Genomic DNA, 16,436 nt, shown 5'->3' on the forward strand with positions numbered 1-16,436 from the left:
TGAAGCTAAAATTATTGGGAATAGCTTTGGATACAGAGCATCAGTAATAACAATTTACAAGCAAATACTTCAAGACTTTGTAATGTCATCAGTTATTTCCTGGTAAAATGCAGAATGCACTAAGATAAGTCTGAGTCACCTTACTCCCTTTCCTGTACTCTCTAATTGGATCATATAAACATAAAGGGCCTATTTAGTACTGTATACAATTTTTATTAGGTTACAATTACACTTCCAGGCCTCCTATCAACATCAGTGAGCCATTAGACAAAGCAATAAATAAATAAGCTGTGACAAAGAAAGGCCACCTCTTGAAGAGCTCAGACTTGAATTGGTGCATCTGAAGACAAAAATGAGTTCAGGTAGTCTGCACCATTTCCCTGTTGTTCACAATGTCCCATATTTCCACTTAAGCCACTTGTTTGGGTTTTTTCCTCCTCACACATTAGGCACAGGTTGTTTTTTACTGACGATTAGGCAGCAGTCAATGTCCATTTTCCTAGTAAGGAAGAAAGACTAGAATATTTTGAGAGGTTGCTTTTATATCTAGCTGTATGAAAATGGAAAAGTTTTTATATTTTTACTGCCTATGTGATACCCCTACAGGATACTCTTCATACTCTATTATGTTATACTTTTTGCAGAAAACTCAGAGGTGTGCTGGCTAGTTTTAGCACTAACAGACTTCATCCAAGATCTTAAGACTGGAAGAAGCCCAACACATTCTGACACAGTTCTCTTAGGCTTGCATTTTTCATAATATCTGCAGTAAAATAAAGCTAAATGTTATTAAACTCCCTGTGAAACTAAAGTCTACACATATTAAAATTAAGAACAGAGGCCACCATATCCTAGCCATCCCTTAAATACTTTTTTTTAAAAACAATCTGGATTGTAAATGTCAATGCCTGTAAAACCAATGCATCAAATCATCAGGATAAGTGTACTGATGTAAGCAGAACTGAGCTCATTCTGCCTCTTCTCAATATAGCTATCCTTTTCTTCCCAGTTATATAACACAAACATAGAAATACTGTAATAATATCTAATTCTTAATAGTTGTAGGCCAGCCATACATGAAACAGCTGAATACTGCCATGCATGATTCCTAGGTGACTTTTCCTTATGAGAATAACTGACAAAACCCACCCTTACCTTAAAGACAAATTTGTTTGCTTTTTCACTTTCATGTCATGTTTAACAGAGCACATTTTTCCTCACACTTCTTCAGGATTTTTGATACTTATGATGAAAGCCAGAATCAGAAGAGTGAAAACAATTAAGAGGAGAGCAGTGGCTTATGATTTTTGCTTACCTTAAGAGAAGGAATTTCTAATTTCAGTGGAAGAAAGTTTGCTGTTAATTAGGTTTGAATTGACAAACATTAGCTAAACAAACAAGCAAGCAAACAAAATACCAAAATAAAAGCAAAGCCATCCCAAACAGAAAAAAACAACAAACCTAACAACAAAACAAAACAAAACAAAAACACAAGCCCCACCCCCTTCAAAGCTATTTAAAGTTTATATAAGCTTCAGTTAGAGAGATTATCTCTGTTGGAAGAATATTTTGGTCTTGGTTTTAAAGTACAAACAATTACACCTATGATTCAGGATGCTGGACACCTAAAAAGATTTTCTCATACAATACTTGTCTTTTGTCACTAGAGATTTTATTAAATGTTAGGATGATGTCAAAATGGACATATATGCTTCACAGGCAATGAAAAAATGCATATCTCTGCCCTGGTTTAGAAGTAAATAGAGGATTATGAGTAATTAGCCAAACAGCCATTCTCTTAATGCCAGCAGCGCAATGAAGATGATGACTAATCAAGTACATTGAAGGGACTTTAAAATCCCATTTGCCGCTTGATTTGATGAGTATTAAAAACAGGCTACTGAAAGCTTTTTATTTCTGTAAAAGTTGTGGTACTACTTCCTGCTATGTGCAATTCTTAAATTCTTAAGAATTCTTAAGAATTAACAATTAATTCTCTCCCCTTCCTTCTAGGTGTTTTGACTTCAGACACTCTCCACATTATCTGTCTCCAGAGCATTGTCTACCTGCATGGTACCTACTCCTTTTTTACTTTTTTTTTTTCCTTTAATTTGTAAACTGCAATAAAAACCACCAGAGCCAATAAAAAACCTTGCAGTTTTCCCAAGCTCTTTAGACAGCCACTGTAATAGTATGTGATCTGGGTGAGGTGAGTTGAGTCCATCAGCCTTTTAGCTGGTTCAGCTGATATCTGGATCTGGGAAGAATTGGACCCTTAATGATTTTGATGAAATTAAACTTATCTAGTTTAACCATCCATTCTCCATTTAATAAAAAACAAACCAAGTTAAATGAGCAAAGTATATCTGCATTTGTGTCGGACCTGGTCCTATATTTACTACCACAGCAAACATTAAATCAACCTCCCTGCAAGGTTCAGAAAGCAAATACACCCTTTAAAAGAGAGAAGAAAGCACCAGGGCTATAGCATTCAGTTACCATCAGCTGCAATTTAAACCTACCTTCCTCATCATTTAGTCTATGAAGTACTGTGCCAGCAGATGATCAGCAAACCCAGGTGAGCTATTTGATAGCACTCCTGCTATTCCTCTGAGCCAAAGGGAGAGAAGGACGCTTGCTTTCAGAAGCTCCTGGAGTCTGAAAGCTGCTCTCAGGTTACCCAGCTTAATAAAATGCACTGCATCCAAGCTAGCCTTGCAACTTCCCATAAGCAGAGGAAATAAGAAATTGACAAGCATCTAGACAGCTAATATCACTCAACTATGGAAGTAAAAGGCAGGAAGAAAGGAAAAGGAAAACAAAATATTTAACAACCATCCTAAGGAGATGAAATGTCTTGACACACAGGGGCGGCACTTAGTTCTTATAATTTGCAACTTTTGAAGCACATTATTCTACCTTCCTGGGGCAAGTCAAGGCACATGGCCTACTTTGAACTCACGCAACTTCTGTCTCACCAAAGGGTCACACTCCAGAAGCTTGAACTTGAGAAAAAAGGATCCCACCTTCCCTGACCCAAAAGAAAACCACAAAAAAACCACTTCCATGTAGATAAGCAGTCTGCCTGTTTCTGCCTATTGGTGGGCACTGCAGCTGGTGGGAACATAAGCACGGCTTTGAGAAGCAGCTGGGGGAGTGCGACCAACACAACCAGGGAAGGAGAAGACCTGGCAGTAGCTCCCACCACTGTCCCACATCTATGGGGACATTACAGAGGTGTTGGAGGCAAACCCTGATTAGGGAAAGCAGTGAAAGCACTGGGTGCAGGAGTGCTAACCTGCAATAAGGTAAAAAAATCCCTGTGGAATATAAAGATAGGTGAGATATAAGGATCTAAGGTCAGGAGCAACGTGCCCCTCCAGGGCCCAGGTTCCAGGTGTGAAGACTTACCAGCAAAGCTTTCTGTTTTGATCTGTTGCACTCGAAGACATCGCTAATCAAATTTTCTCTTGTTTGAGTTCTAGCAAAATTAGCTTGGAGGCATCAGAGGGCTTTTTCACTTTAAGAGATAATGCCAACAGACCTATCTTGAAACACCAGCCAAGCGACTTCTTATCACAGCAACACTAATAATTACTATTAGATGTATGATATATGTGTTCTAAATTTTTCTTTTCTTATTGTAAACCATATGTTATTCTCCTTACCAGTGGGATAAATAATATGCTATTTTTCTTTTGGAGGAGGACTATAAGCTTCATGAAATTCATATCTTACTGCAAAAAAACTTTTTTAAAAAACTTTTTCTTCATGAAATCCATTACAAATATAACTGCAAAATTTGCACAAAATGGCAAAACAAATGTTTCTTCTTAAGGTTTGATCTTAAGGTCATTTCCAACCCTAACCATTCTACGACTCTCAAGAACAGCTCAGACATGGACTGTAGCAGAATAAATAGGAAAACAAATTTTTGAGCACAACCTCTCATGTAATTCTTCCAAGCCAAAACCACTTTGGAAGCCTGTTTTCGAACATGGGTCTTGTAGTGGCCTAAAAAATAGTTAACGTTTCTTAGGCATTGATATGTCCAGTTTCTCTTTATCTCCAGACTTTGCCCAGCTCTTTAAATAAAGTCTTTTCTTTTTACTGCTACCACCCCAATACTTCTTTTAAAAAAAGTCACCAGTTACAGTTATTAACTGTAAGTTTTTGTAAAAAGCTTTGTAAGGGAAGGGGCAATTATTCACAGCCTCAAGAGAACATTAACTTCTTTGTCTGTATTTGTTTCTCCCACAGTTCTGAGGCTACGGGCATACTATGAGCCAGCAGCCTGTGAAATGATATTTAAGGTATTGCCCACAAGTGCCTACAAATATTTCTCTCTTTCAAATTATCTTGGTATCACATTGACTTTCCAGCCATGCCATAGAGAATGCTACTGAAATGGCTTCCAAAATCTCAGGCTTCCTTCTCCTCTTTGAAGTGTTTGGGGTTTTTTGCTTGCAGACCTGTGGCTATGCCTATTAAAGGCTGCCTAGCTGAGGGAACTACCCAAACTGACTGTGGATGAAGGCTGCTAAATTGTAACCCAAAAGGTAAATGTGTGGAGCCCAAGACGTGTGCTGCCTCGTATTTGAGTATTCCATGGTGGTAAACTAAAATCATCACTTTAATATTTCAAGGAAAATTGTGATGCCCTCCTGGGCTCCCACAGAACTAAGAAAGCTGACTTTCCCATCTTTCAGCATTTGTCCCATTGCAGAAAACGACAACAGCTGGTAGCTTGTGCAAGCCTCTTTCCTCTCTTAGACTGTGTGCAGCAGGGAACTTACTAGCACTTTGGTATCATGTTACCTGATTGCCTGAAGACCAGTTCATAGGGAGCTACCTGAGAACTCTTTCCCTTATTAAATACTGAGGTGTAGATGTATGCATAGTTATGTGGCATGAGTTTTCATGTTAACAAAGAGTTAATAAACCTCTCCATGTGGAACACCAAAGCAGTACTCTGTTAAGAGTGTTGAGCAACAGTCTCTTTTTCCAGCTGGAAAAAATGTGCGCATTCAGAAAACCTGATACGCAGTAGCATAAAAAGTGGAAACTGCAGAGGTTTCAATGCTGTTTTAATAGCTGAGGTAGCCTGAACTACATACTGAAATCTTCTCTCAGTTCTGCTGACTTTCTGTTAGTCTGATGTTTAAGAGGCGTTTAAAACTCAACATGAGCTGATTTCCTAAATTGCTTGGATTAAAATATGTCAACACTGTCTCTTTGCTTACATATTTTCACTGTGAAATTTAATTATCTGATAATATCAGTATGAATCCAGCCATGGATCCTCACTCAGTTCTAATCATCACCAGAATTTGAAAAATGTGGTGTATCACTCCTGTTTTAGTAGAAGGTTACAGCAGCTGGTGTTAATGCTTAGTCTACATCCTGACTTGTTTTTTCAGCATGCAATTAAACATGAAATTACAACAGCATGCCTTTTACTTTTAGCTTCTTATCTCAGATTAGTTCTGAGATTTCAAAAATGAAAGTCGTTCTGCAAATATTTATAAGCACACACAACATGTTGTCTCTGGCCCTAATTTTAAACTTAGATTCTTTTTTTCTTTTTACCAAAGACACTATGTTTATACTACGCAATTTGTCTTGTTGCTTAATATTTGCAAAATATTATGACTATATTTATAAAATCTTAGTATTTATAAAAAGGTTAATGGACCTTTGAATAGGAAAGAGGATTTTATGAATTCATTAAGAGAATGGTGGCAAAAGGAGGTGATTTCCTCAGAACAGACCTACGACACATTCATATTTATTTTCAGTGAATCATCTTGTAGAGCACTAATAATTGTCCAGAAAGCTGGACAGGAGTTTTCTAGTTCACACGTGAATAAGAAAAAAAAAAGATCAATATGCTGGTGCAATGAAAACACTTTGTGGTTTGACTTCTGTAGGAGAGTTCCAGGTAGACAGTTTGCTGGAATAGCTGCTGGCCAGCTGAGCACATGGTAAGCCACCAGTTAACACAAAACAGTTTTTAGCAAAGAAGGAAAGAGTCCTGATGAGGTTAAGAGACACTTGAATATTGGATATGAGCAGGATTTAAGATACAGTTTTTTTTCCACATGCCTGTGTTCACGATAGCATACTGTGGAAACTGTAAGTGAATAATCAATGAACAGATCACAGCATACTCAAATTAACTCATATAATATATGAAGGAAAAGAAACAGCACCTTGCCTTTGAAAGACTATTTCTCAGCATCAAAGCATGATGTCTCTGATCTCTCAGTCCTGATTCTTAAGGGGAACCCACAAAATAAATTCAGGTGAGGAGCCTGAAAGCTTGTACTGGCAAAGCTTTAGTAGGTGAGGCTGCAGAGGTGGCCTCTATGAGAAGACACCAGAAGCTTCCCCCATGTCTGACAGATCCAGTGTTACCTGGCTCCAATACAGACTGCCACTGGCCAAGGATGAGCCTATCAGCAATGATGGTAGTGCCTCCACGATAACACACTTAAGAAAGGCTAAAAAAAAGCTGTGTAACAACATCTGTGAGAGAGGGGTGAGAATATGTGAGAGAAATATTCCTGCAGACACCAATGTCAGTGAAGATGGAGGTGGAGGAGGTGCTCCAGTCACTGGAGTCAGTATTTCTGTACAGCCCATTGTACAGACAATGGTGGAGCAGGCCACAGTGCAGCAGATATCCACACTGCAACTCATGCCTCGAAGGAAGCTGTGACCAATTAGAGGACATGCTAGAGCAGGCTCCTGGCATGGACCTGGGGCCCCATGGGGAGAGAAGCCTAAGCTGGAGCAGGTTTGCTGGCAGGGACCCATGCTGAAGCAGCCTGTTCCTGAAGGATGCACCGTATGGAAGGGACCCATGCTGGAGCAGTTTGTGAAGAACTGCAGCTTGTGGGAGGGATTCAAGTTGCAGAAGTTAATACAGGACTGTGTCCTGTGGGAGGGATTCCACGCTGGATCAGGGGACGAGCATGAGGGGAAAGGAGCAGCAGAGACAATGCGATGAACTGATTGCAACCCCCATTCCCTGGGCCCCTGTGCCACTGCAGCAGAGGAGGTGGAGAATCTGGGAGTAAAGTTAAGCCCAGAAAGATGGGAGGGATGGGGGAAAGTGTTGCTCAGATTTGGCTTTATATCTCAAAATCCTACTCTGATTTGATTGGTAATAAATTAAATTACTCACCCCCAATTCGAGTCTGTTTTGCCCACAGTGGTGATTGCTGAGTGATCTTTCCTTGTCCTTAGCTTGACCCATGAACCTTTCATGATATTTTCTCTCCCCTGTCCAGTTGAGGAAGGGGAGTGATAGAGTAGCTTTGGGCAGCTGGCATACAGCCAGGGTAAACCCACCAGAATTCATTTATTTATATATTTATTTAATTTATGCTTTTGCGATAAGTAGGTTTTCCATTAAAAAAAAACCTCAAAGCTGATTCTGTAATAAAATCAGGCAAAATTAAAAAATTACTGCTAGTAAAAAGAGAAAACATAACCAAAACACATTTTTTAATAGCTTTTGTAACAATTAGAATAATAGAGTCATAGAATACTTAGGGTTGGAAAAGACCTTAAGATCATCTAATTCCAACCACCATGGGTAGGGACACCTCACACTAGACCATGCTGGCCAAGGCTCCTTCCAGTCTGGCCTTGAACATTGCCAGGGACGGAGCATCTACCACTTCTTCGGGCAACCCATTCCAGTGCCTCGCCACCCTCACGCTGAAGAACTTCTTCCTTATATCTAACCTGAACTTCCCCTGTTTAAGTTTGAACCCATTACCCCTTTTCCTATCACTACAGTCCCTAATGAAGAGTCCCTCTTTGGCATCTTTGTAGGACCCCTTCAGATACTGGAAGGCTGCTATGAGGTCTCCACGCAGCCCTCTCTTCTCCAGGCTGAACAGCCCCAACTTTCTCAGCCTGTCTTCATACGAGAGGTGCTCCAGCACCCTGACCACCCTCCTGGCCTCCTCTGGACTTGTTCCAACAGTGCCATGTAGCTCTGATGTTGAGGACATCAGAACTGTACTCAGTGTTCCAAGTGAGGTCTCACAAGAGCAGAGCAGAGGGGCAGGATCACCTCCTTCGACCTGCTGGTCATGCTCCTTTGGATGCAGCTGAGCACATGGTTGGCTTTCTGGCCTGTGAGCACACACTGAAGCCAGCTCATGTTCAGTTTCTCATTGACCAAGACCCCCAATTCTTCCCCGCAGGGCTGCTCTGAATCTCTTCTCTACCAATGCAGCTGTGCCTGGGATTGCCCAGACTCAGGTGTAGGACCTTGCACTTCAGTTGGTTGAAATTCATGAGGCTGGCATCGGCCCACCTCACAGGCGTGTCAAGGTCCCTCTGGATGGCATTCCTTCCCTCCAGCATAACAACCGAACCACACAGCTTGGTGTCATCAGCAGACTCGCTGAGGGCACACTCAATCCCACTGTCCATGTCAGCGACAAAGATATTGAACAAGACCGGTCCCAACACCGATTCATGAGGGGCACCACTCATTACTGGTCTCCAGCTGGACACTGAGCCATTGACCACAGCAATTCGCGTGTGGTCATCCAGCCAGTTCTTTATCCACTGAGTAGTCCACCTATCAAATTGATGTCTCTTCAGTTTAGAGACAAGGATGTTGTGTGGGACAGCGCTGAACACTTTACACAAGTCCAGGTAGATGACATCAACTGCTGTGCCCCTGTCCATCAATTTTGTATACCTCTCATAGAAGGCCTCCGCATTGGTCAGGCAGGATTTCCCCTTAGTGAAGCCATGCTGGCTGTCACCAAGCACCTTGTTGTTTTTCATGTGCTTTCGCGTGCCTTCCAGGAGAATCTGCTCCAAGATCTTGCCAGGCACAGAGGTGAGACTGATTGGTCTGTAGTTCCCTGGGTCATGAATTTTCTCCTTCTTGAGAATGGGGGTTATATTTCCCTTTTTCCAGTCATCGGGATCTTCACCTGACTGCCATGATTTTTCAAATATGGTGGACAATGGCTTAGCAACATTTTAGTTTGAAAGGGTCAGAAGAAGCTCTGCAAACCAGACTTTAGGAAAACAGTCAGATACCTTGTATTGAACTGAAAATATTTCTGCCTTAAATTCCTATTTCCATCTGGTGACAACTTATCAGTCTAAACATACATAGAGCATTTGAATCTAGCATGGGATATAAAATGGGAACTTCATTTCTACACAGAAGTCTTTTAAAAGTAATTTTGATTAATAACCTTAATTTCTATCAAATTAGCACCAGCATTCTTTCAAAATTAAAATTCTGAATAATCACCAAGGGCAGAGTTGAAGTCAGATTGTGTTCTGAACAATTCCATGAATTGCTTGTAACAACCTCTTCTCAAAGACATCAGAAGTTGAATAGGTGCATGACTTTGCTAATATTTGCTCAGGAAAGTTTGTGTCTGTTTCATTTGCAAAATTCCTGGTTTCAATTTTGCCTCTGGAGAACTCCAGCAGACACTTTGCAAGTTTTCTTGCAGCATTTTGTACCCTTGAACACAGCTCTTCTCTGCAGTATTTATTAGAATGACTTCTTCTGTCAGGTTTTGTCAGAAATTTTAACTGAATATAAATGTATTTCTGTTTTAGTACTAATAAAAATATAAACTAGATTTCACCCTCTCAAGTAGTTTCTCTTCTTTGAGTGGCTTAATTTCAAATTTTATCTCTAGTTAAATTTTAGCCCTAATGGTTCTTAAGTGTAAATAAATTCTTTAAAACCCTCTATGTTGCCAGTGGTTTCAGTGTAAAGAAACAAATCTCTATGGAATAATTATGATGCTAAATTTTCTTAAATCTTTTAACATTGAGGGGTGGTTGTGGTGGTTTTGTTTGTTTGTTGTCTTTGGGTTTTTTTAATAGTTTGGGGTGGGCTGTGTTTGGTTTTTGTTTGTTTTTTTTTTCCCTTTTTACTTTTGAGACTTCTTTTCCTTTTAGTTCTTCCAAATCACAGAAAGTAATGTGAGCAAACAGAGGAAATTAGGAATGCTGAAATATTAGGATAAAATAACAAAGGGCTTCTAAATCTCTGGCTCAATATATGTGATGTTGCAATTCAAAACAATGAAAAAAGTTTTCCCAAGATAACCAAATAGCTAAGCTATGAATGCCAGAACAAAGCTTCCTATTTCCCGACATCTCCCGATCCCCCAAGCCCCAGCAGCCCTTGCGAGAGAGCGGCTGACGTGGCGGGGGGCGTTCCCACGGTGACGGCGACCACCCCCCTGCCCCTTGCCTCGGAAGAGCCTCAGGGAAGGCAGCGGCTGCCCACCGGGCGCAGGGAGGAGCGAGCAGGTCGTGTTGCTGACCCTGTTGCTGGTGTCCCAGGCTGCTGACCAATGTGGTCGCCTCCAGAAGGAGAGCTTGCAGTAAGGTGACTGCAGCAACTCAGACGGAGACCCCGTCCCAAACCGTGGCTGTTCAGGTCTCTGGGTGCAGGGAGTGCCAGAGCCTGCTGCTGCCGGGGGAGGGAGGACAGCATTCCACCTGCGTGAGGTGTGAGCAGGTAGAAGATCTGCTTAGCCTGGTGGCAAGACTTAAGGAGGAGGTTGAGACGCTGAGGACCATCAGGGAGTGTGAAAGGGAGATCGACTGGTGGAGTAACTCCCTGGCGTGCCGGTCGGAACGGTTCCAGGGAGATACCCCCCAAAAGGGGAAGGACCCCCTGCCCTCTCACACAGAGGGGGATGGCCCGAGACAGCCCCTGCCCTGTAGCTGTTGCACAGAGGTAGGGGACCAAAAAGACGACGAGGGTTGGAAGCGAGTTCCAGTTCGGCGTCGTGGGAAACCCTCCCCCCTTCCTGCCCTGCTTCCCCAGGTGTCCCTCTGTAATAGGTTCGAGGCCCTGGATCTTGAAGGAGAGGTAGGTGAGGATGCGGTGCAAGGCCACATAGGAAAAGGTGGTCGACTTTGCACCTCAAGACTGCCTCTGATAAGAAAGAAAGAAAGAAGGGTCATTGTAGTAGGGGATTCCCTTCTGAGAGGAACAGAGGGCCCGATATGCAGAGTTGACCCTCATCATAGGGAAGTGTGTAGTCTGCCTGGAGCCCAGATCAGGGATATCACTGGGGCGCTCCCCAACCTGGTGCACCCGACAGACTACTACCCGCTGATGATCTTCCAGACAGGTGAGGGGGAAGCTGCCTCCCGCAGTCTGAGGGGGATGAAGAAAGACTACAGGGCCTTGGGGTGGATGGTGAAAGAGTCTGGGGCTCAAGTGATCTTCTCACTCCTTCCATCTTCCACTGATAATGTGGGAAGGAATGGGAAGATTCAGTCCATAAACGACTGGCTTCGAGACTGGTGCTACAGGCAGGGCTCCTCCCCTTCCCTCCCCTCCCCTCCCCTCCCCTTCCCTCCCCTCCCCTGTAAAAGGGATAGATAGTTGCTTTTAAGCAATCTTTTTTCTTACTATACCCAACCAGAAACTGTAGAAATTAGATCATCTTCCTGCTCAAATACTCATATATATCTTTCTGATTGCTTAACCATCTTGTACCACCCTAAAACGTTGCTGGTATGATTTGACACATTTACCAACACATTTGGTAAAAATACTAAATAGCTTTGGCCATTTTGTTTTTCTTTTTTTTTCTTTTTGTTTTCTTTTTTTTTTTACATTTTTATAGTGATTTTCAGGATGATTGCAACTATTTAGTATTATCTGCACCAGTCAATGTGGTGCTAAGAGTAAAAGTAAACTAAATTGTTAAAGAGCACATTTTGAAAAACTCTAGTTCCATTCCAAAGAAGAACATATGGCACCATAAATAGAGATAGAAGAAATGTTAAAAACACAGTAAGGTGGGCTAGTGAGGTAGAGAAATATTTCACAGGGGGCATAAGAAACTAATGATCAGTCATTACCCCAACATACCTGGATTAGGAAGTCCGTCAGAGAAGATATAGAACCAACACATTGCCAGAATGTAGAAGAGGTAGCAGAAAGTGCGGCCTTATGAGAAGACAAGTAAGTTTCCTTTGTATGTGCTCATAGCGGAAGGGCTTGAAGAAATAAACTCTGTGGGGGGATTTATCCTGATGTCAGAGAAGAAACTCGCTGCAAAAGTAGAGGCAGCATGCAAAGCCACCTCTGTGTTAATGTGTTACTGCTCTCAGATAAATGCAAATGACATTCCTAATTCTCTTGCATCTGAAACTGAATTCCCTCAATTCCACCCAGACTGTCACACTGATATTTCGTGCAAGACATCCCACAATCTGCCTCTCCTCCACCAAAAAAGAAAGAAAAAATGTTTCAGAGCCACTTCTTCTACTAAAATAATAAATTATGAATGCTACATATTACCTAATGGGTGGTGAGTATTTCTCTTGGCACTGGACAGTCACCCATTGTGGAAAAGCTTTGTGAATTGCAGGTCAGCTGCTGGACCTACACAAATGTCTTTTTCCTGTTTCTTGCGTCAGTATCTCCCTTCCATCTGAGTGGTGGCAGTTCTGCTCTCCAGCTAGCTATTCACCCCAACCGTGTTTCCAGAGCAACAAAATGGTCCTTCTACAGGGCTGTCCTTCTTGTGGCAGCTCTCTTTCATTCTACAGTAAAACATAGCTATAAATACTTGACTGCTGATTCCTGCTTTAGTATGATTACTGTACATCAGCATGTTGCTTCTTTAGTGTACTGTCCATAGATTTAGTCAATGTACTAGGTATAAAAAAGAAAAAAAAAATAAGCTTCCATCTTGCCCCCACTCACAAAACAGTGGCATCTAACTAGTTAGTATTTGGTTTATGGCTAATGCTCAGTGGGAAAAAGGCAAAGCCACAATGAATGTATGTTTAAAGGCACCCTGATAGGTCAGAATTGTTTTATGCTGGAAAATGTATCTGTTTGGAATGGAGATGAGCATACACTGATTTTCTTGGAATAATGGGCAAGTGATGGCTGGATGCTGGATGCCTCCTGATGCAGAGCCTCATGATGAATAGATGTATACTAGTTAGGAACAGTACTCACAGCTAAGTTCTGATGCTAGTGTGGTTCTGCAAAAAATGGCATATCAGTAAGAAGAAAAGGAAACTATCTGAGCATTGCGAAACAGTTGTCTCAAAATCCTTTTGGAAGCCAATATCAGGATAATCAAGCAGACAAAGATATAAAAGGAAGCTACCACTATAACAAGAGCAAAATGGCTGAATTATATCCTTCTCAGCATATTATTGAGGGGAGATGAAAAATTATTAATCAGAAAAACTTCCAATGGACTTACCCACATCACACCTTGCAGCCTATGGTCTCAACTCACTTTTTTATCTGTTAAAGAAAGCTCAAGGTAGCAGCACCATCAACAGCAGCATCTCGAGGAATCAGAGATCATAAAAGCAAACCACAATTTTCCAATGCAGTCAGGATTTTCCCAGAACAAAAGTTCTTCTCCCAGAGTCAATCTGAGTCACATCTGACAGATCTCACCTCAGTTCCAGGATATCTGATAGGAAATTTGTCACCTGGTTCAAGTAGCTTCTTTTGCAGGGCACTATGCAGGGCTGTGCATGGACATATCAGTTGACTCTAAAATTGATCATCAAATATAGCTTGCATCTGCAAGGAAATTTTGGGCATAACCTGGGTGACAGGATATATAACACTGACTTCTAGATTGGTGCAGACCATGGTGAGAGAGGTTGTCCCTCTGGAGTTCCTGCAGGACCACTGTGGAGCAGATAGATATCCACAATACAGCCTGTGAAGGACCACAGGCTGGAGGGAATTGAGATACTGTGAAGGAAGTCACGACATCTTGAAAAGTCCACACCAGAGCAGGCTCTTGGCCCATGGAGAGAGGAGCCCGTGTTGGAGCAGGTTTGCTGCAAAACTTGTGACTCTGCAGGGACCCACACTGGACCAGACTGTTCCTGAAGGACTGCAACCCATGGAAGGGACACAAGCTGGAGCAGTTCATGGACTGCACCTTGTGGGAATGACTCATGTAGAAGTTCATAAAGGATTGACTGTTGCTGGAGAGAGCACACACTGGAGCAGGGGAAAAGTGTGAGGAGTCCTCCCCTGAGGGGGGAAGGAGCAGCAGAGACATGTGATGAACTGCCTGCAACCCCATTCCCTCCCCTGCACTGCTGGGGCAGAGGAGGAAGGGAAATTGGGAGTGAAGTTGAGCCAGAAAGAAGGGAAGGTAGGAGGAAAGCCGTTTTGGATTTGTTGTTTCTCGTTATCCCTCTCTGTTTAATTAGCAATAAATTAATTTCTCCAAGATGAGTCTGGTTTGCCTGTGATGGTAACTGGTGAATGATCTCCCTGTCCTTGTCTTGACCCACAAGCCTTTTGTTTTTCTCCCCTAGTCCTCGAGAAGGATTGAGAAGATGGAATGACATAGTGGCTGGTGGAAACCGGACAGCCAGCCAAGGTAATGCTCCACAGAACCCTGCATTGTCGATACATAGTTACCGATTTTCCAGGCGCTCCTATTGAACCTGAATTTTAAACAAGCCTTGCCAGATCTTCATATAAAGGTTTGGCTACTTTGTTGTAAAACACAGAGGCTCACAAGATTAACAGTTAATACTGTTTCCAGACCTTCATGAGTGCAGGTACCCATGTGGTAGATTTTTTTTTTTTTTTTTTTTAATGTTACTGTTCTAGTTCTGGAGATCTTAATTTAGCCTTTATTGTTTTAAACATGCATTATGAAGCTCAGGAAACATCAAGGTTTGGTGTGTGTTTGTGTAAGAAAAAAACACATTTCAAGTGATTTATCCTCTTCAGTCTTATTTATATGCAGAATCCAAATAAGGGGAAGTTGTTGAAAAACTAAATGGAAACCAGACATTCCAATATTTCCATATTTCAAAGAATTAGTGGATTTTAGGAACATCTTGAAAAGTCACTGATGTTTTGAACCATCTCAGCATGCTTGTGAAAGAAATTATATGTGTGCTGTTTTCAGACTACTGTTTTACATGTTTCAAAGCTCCATATAACCCACAGGAACAGAATAATTGGAAGAATGGAAAAGAAGAGGACTTAGGAAGACATACACATACCTGGAGAAGTGAGGAAGCATTACCATGCAAGTACTCCATACGAAGAAAACAACCTCACATCATTGTCACAAGGCAGAGTAAGAGGTACCTGAACACTACAACATTTTTTTTCCCACAATGCAAAATCATCCTATTGTATTGTTGTTGCGAAAATACCACTTTTTTTTTCTTTAAATGTATTCTGTATTACTTATTTTCAGCATTGATAATTTGTTAAATCATCTATTACTACAACTATATTAATTTTAAGTCTAATTACTACCAGCCTTTTCTTCTGTTGATCTTGGGAGTAAAATCTAAATGCAAAAACTTCTGGCAAACAAGAACTTCTGTCTTCATCACTGAGGGCACAGCAAATATTTCTACAGCACAACCAGATTTTTATAACCCCAGGCGTGAATCTGTTCCTGTGATGGCTATATGCCAGTTCTTGGAATGCTAATTCACTTCCTAATAAGTAGTTCTTTTGCTTCTGTTATTAAAATAAAAAAAACCTTGCAAACAAATGCCGTAAATACAGAAAGTTAGGCACCTTCTAGAAAATTGTCTTAAGAATTACAAAGAATGAGAAACAAACTTTCTACACTATTGCTACAGAGTTAATATATTTCTTCTACCAACAGAACAACATTTCGTACTGACTGAGCTGTGTGACTTCAATCTCATCCATCTGAAGTGTTAAGGGAAGATTCACCAATGCAGAATACAAATTGCAGTCTCAATGAAAAGTTCAATCTGTATCTTTTGGTGATCAATTTTGGCAAATACTCTACAGCGTGCAATGGGCAGTGTTATGCACAGTGCTGAGTTTCCAGAGTAGCCTTCAGCTAAGCAAAAACAGAAGAGAACTGGGGCTTGGGATTTCACTGGAGAGATATAAAGGACAAAGACAGAAAAGGCAGATATAAAACCCAAGAAGAATTAGAAGATGAGAAGAAGGTGGAAAAACTAAAGAGAGGGTAGACAAATTATTATGTAAAATAGCACAGAAATGGTGCATAAAGTCAGGCAGAACATATAAAAGGAAACCTAGAGAAACTGTAGAAAGTGCCTCCTGTCAAATAGAAAATACTTCTAAAAGAAGAAAGACTTGAAGTTAGGAATAGTTCAATAAATCTGAGGCTTTCTATAACATTTTCTAGGAATCTTAATTAGAAGAACCAAAATTTCAGCTTAATTTTTTTCCCTAAAAATTGCAGCTGTTGACAAAATACTATACCTAACCATGGTCTGCACAAGTCCCATACCAAGCTGTTCTGTGCACTTGCATGGAGAGAGGAAACAAAGTTGACTCCTATGGAAAAGAACAGGTATCATATCAGTGACAAATGGCTGTATTTATGCCGTACAAGAACACAGGCCCAAAATACCTGGCCATGGAGAATGTGTGG

At 41.3% G+C, this 16,436-nt stretch overlaps 1 protein-coding gene across 1 annotated transcript in view; it reads right to left on the reverse strand.

Annotated features, from left to right (window-relative positions):
• Positions 1-16,436, reverse strand: part of LOC134156298 (ribonuclease H-like) — a 384,552-nt gene that overhangs the window by 364,435 nt on the left and 3,681 nt on the right. The window lies entirely within an intron of this gene.

Source organism: Pezoporus occidentalis, unplaced genomic scaffold (genome assembly GCF_034315485.1).
Source record: "Pezoporus occidentalis ecotype Australia unplaced genomic scaffold, CSIRO_AGI_Poc_V1 ctg84, whole genome shotgun sequence".
Classification (NCBI taxonomy): Eukaryota; Metazoa; Chordata; class Aves; order Psittaciformes; family Psittacidae; genus Pezoporus; species Pezoporus occidentalis.